Genomic DNA, 3,978 nt, shown 5'->3' on the forward strand with positions numbered 1-3,978 from the left:
AACGTGAGTGAGGAAATTCGAGTAGTTTTGGCCCAGAAACCGCAATTGAATATCAGACACTTAGGTGCAAGATAATGCCAAAATTCCATGTTTTCTGTCCCATTTTTGCTCATATCTCGGAGGCAAAATGAGGAAGAACGCTCATTTGTACATCATTCTAGACAGAAATAAATGGCCTTTTTAGAAAGTGAACTATGAATGGCAAAATGTTGGCAGTTTTCTCCAAAAATGCTTGAATTGAAGGAGTTTCAGATTTGGGTGGTTTTTTTGAGTTGCAAAATCCACTTGAACATGACGCTGCTTTTTTCAAGTTTCTCGAGAACCATTTGAGCCACAGAATTCGTTTTGGCATCGTTGGATAGAGAATTGAATGGGGGGGGGTCATGACCCTCATAACCCCCAATGGATCCGCCCTTGTTCATAGAGAAATAAAAAATATTCTGTAAATGTCCTCTCGTGTCTATTCGACATTAGTGTGCTTTCCACCTGCATATTGGTCATAGTGGGGAAAATAATAATACCTAAAACGCAAGTTGTGTTTCCCGAATTCAATACGTATCTCTCCGGACAGGAACAGATTGGGCTTCCACCAACATCTTCGCAAAAGTCCGAGCATCCACCGTTTTCAAAGTCGCACGCCGATCCCTGCAAAGCGAAAAGTGAGTAGCTGAACAGTCACTTTTCAGTATTGCTTCGTTACTTTTTTGCAAAAGCTCGAATTCGTTAGCCGGTAGCCAATAGGACAAGAACAAATCACTTGTTGTTTTATGAAGGCACAAGTATGGCTGCAGCCACCGTTGTTCTTCTGGCATTCATCTTCCAAGATGCAGGTTTTGTTGTTCAATCGATGGTCCTCTGGACAGCTGCATTTCACATCGCCTTCTTCATCTGAGAAGCAGAGATGCGAACATCCGCCGTTGTCCACAAGGCACGGGTCTATTTTATAGCAGCTTTTCCCTTCCAGGTTGTAGTTGTCTGGACAACTACAGTCCGAAACCCCTGCCGACAAGCCCAAAGCTCACAAATTCGCTTCCCTTTCTTTACTTTCCTTAATATCTTACCTTTGTGGTAGGTGCAAGTATGGGAACAACCCCCGTTGTTAGTGAGACAGGGATTCTTCTCAATACAGTTAGTGTTATTGAGTAAATCGTGTGTGTCCGGGCAAAGACACTTCACTTGATGGTTTGCAAACTGGCACAAGTGCGAGCAACCTCCATTGCCACTTTCGCACGGATTCTCCTCAATGCACTCAGTCCCGTTCACTAGGGAGTGAAGAGGCGGGCAACTGCACTCAACTTTATGCTCCAAGAACTCGCAGAAATGCGAACAATTCCCGTTATTCAACTCGCATCCATTCACTTCCGAGCAATGTGTGGAGTTTGCCAAAACATACCCTGGAACTCAGAGCTGAAGTTTGGAAATATTAGAAGCAAATGAGGGCAAACCTTCAGGACAACTACATAAAGCTTTATCATTTGCATTTAAGCAGATGTGGGAACAACCTCCGTTCTCGTCTACACATGGATCCACTTTGTAGCATTGGAGGCCTTCCAGGACTTGTCCTTCTGGACATTTGCAAACTGCAACTCCTTCTTCATTGGAGCATTCGTGCGAACATCCACCGTTCTTAACCAGACATGGATTGTCTTTGATGCAGGTTCTGTTGTCGGTTGATAAGTGATGGTTTTCTTTGCATCTACATCGGAATGATTAACGATGGTTTTACTGTTGAAACCCTGTTTTTTCGGTGTTAATAGTGGAAGGAAGAAATGAAAGCTGTAGATGCATGTAAGAAATTTTGTAGTTTTTACCATTTATTTTGAAATTTACATCTTGAAGAAGTTTTCCGGTTTTCGGAAGATGTTGATGGCAAAGGGTTTGGGGTTTTCTTAAAATATCTAAAACTGCTTTGAAAAGATGAAAAATCCTGAAGAATTCCAACAGGTTTGTTGTTCTTAAGGCGAGGCAATAAGCCTGGGACAAGTTGGCGCAGTGCGACGCAAATGGTACGCCCACCCAATGCACCGGCGCAGTAACTCAGTTCCGTTGCTGGCAAAATGTGGATAACTTTTTCTATTTGTTTTTAGATTTATCCAAGGGTCATTTATTAATAATATTTTTAAATTTTTTTCAAAATTTCAAAATTTTCCAGTTTTTAATCAAGTTATTATTTCTTCTAAATGCTCAATTTTCTAAAGTTTCACTTAAAAATGCTGACAAACTTAAGGTATTTTGAGTGAAAAAATATGAAATTAATTTCGAATCCTTGGTCCCTTTGCAAAAGTTTTGAAATCCCTTTCTATCGTCGAATTTGGAACAAAAATAAAATAATTTTCTATCAAAAAACGAACAGAATAAGTGAAAATAACAGATTATTTGGAAATCTCGTCACCTCCATTCCTCGGAGACAGTAGAGTTTGTTAAAAAATGTAGGATTTTAGTTTTGACTGATTTTTTTGCTTTACTTTCTACTTAAAAACGCTCAATTTTGTAGAGTTTCCCTTAAAAATACTGACGATCTGGAGGTCTTTTACCCGAAAAATTACAAGATAAATTCATAGCTTTGTAAAAATTTTACAAAAACTGTTTTGAGCGTCGAATTCGAGACAAAAACGAAAACAAGTGCCTCAAGTTTTTCCCCGAAAACCATTAAGGTTTTCTCCAAAACCGATCACAAAACTAAACGTTTTTAATCGAGAACGCAAAAAACAATATTTTCTGATGATTTCCTACTTTTATGATAATAATTGGGTATTTTCAGCCAAAAATTACAAAATTAATATTTGTTTAACCCTTTTGCTAGAAAATTCCTCATTTTCCTCCTTGCCTTATTCATCGGTTTGCAGGAAACTTTAGAAAACCCTTTTCAGCATCGAATTTGGTACAAAAACTAAATAATTTTATTCAGTTTTTTACCGATAGAAATTAAGATTATCTGGAAAAAACGATCAGAGAGCAAAAGTTTACAAAAAATTATTTGGAAAATTCGCTCTGAAGATTTTTAAAGTTCCTTAAAATTTTCAGATCATCCCAGTTTTAACAAAGTTTCTATTAAGCTAGCTATTTTTTCTTGGCAAAAATTGCATTATTTTTTAGTTAACATTCTGACACTCTTCAGGTATTTTCTGTGAAAAGTTATAAGATACATTTTATTGCAAAACTCGCCCCCTTAACCGCTTTGCAAACATTTCTGGAAAACTTGTTGCAGCTTTGAATTATGGACAAAACCCTAATAATTAATTCTGGGTGTTTTCCCAAAAATATTTCCCCGAACTGAAAAAGCCACAGTTTATAATCATTTATTTGGAAAAATGGGAACATCTAGATAAGTTCTTTTAGCTGTTTGAACAAAGTAGTAAAAGGTTACTCAGAAAAAATGTTGATAACCGTTTTTTTGAGATGTAAAAATTTCAGTCTCGGGTCTCCTAAGGCATTAATTTATAACGTATAACTCATTAACCGTTGAGTTATGACTCGTTAACTCAGAGAACGGCAACAACTCAATAGCGCAACTTAACACAGTGTTACCAAGGCCAAGGAAATTGTTTAAAATGCTATGAAATATCATGAAGAAAACAACAGCACTTATTGCTCTTCAACATATTTATCCACATTTTGGTAAATGCGTTTTTGAAGAAAAACCAGTTGGAAGCTTCCCAGCGCTACGCTCTGAACTGTTCTTGTTTCTTTGAAATTTCAAAAAATATTTTTACTTAAGCGTTAAGAAATTCAAAGAAGCTAACTGAAGATATTGCTCTCCTTCAAAAGTAATCATCTATTTCCAGGATGTTTTGATAAGCAAATAAGTTCCAAACGGTACTTGTTTGAAGCGTGCTTTTAAACCTCTTTTCATATACAGGGTTATTCACGCTATACGACACGGACGTTTGCGGCTAGCCCGTTTGTTTTTTGCAAAGTATTATTTCATGAATCCACAGACGTTTGTCGGGTGCACATTTTAAAAATATTTTTGTAATG

This window comes from Dendroctonus ponderosae, unplaced genomic scaffold (assembly GCF_020466585.1).
Source record: "Dendroctonus ponderosae isolate FM_Combo_2020 unplaced genomic scaffold, Dpon_F_20191213v2 Dpon_F_20191213_3, whole genome shotgun sequence".
NCBI lineage: Eukaryota > Metazoa > Arthropoda > Insecta > Coleoptera > Curculionidae > Dendroctonus > Dendroctonus ponderosae.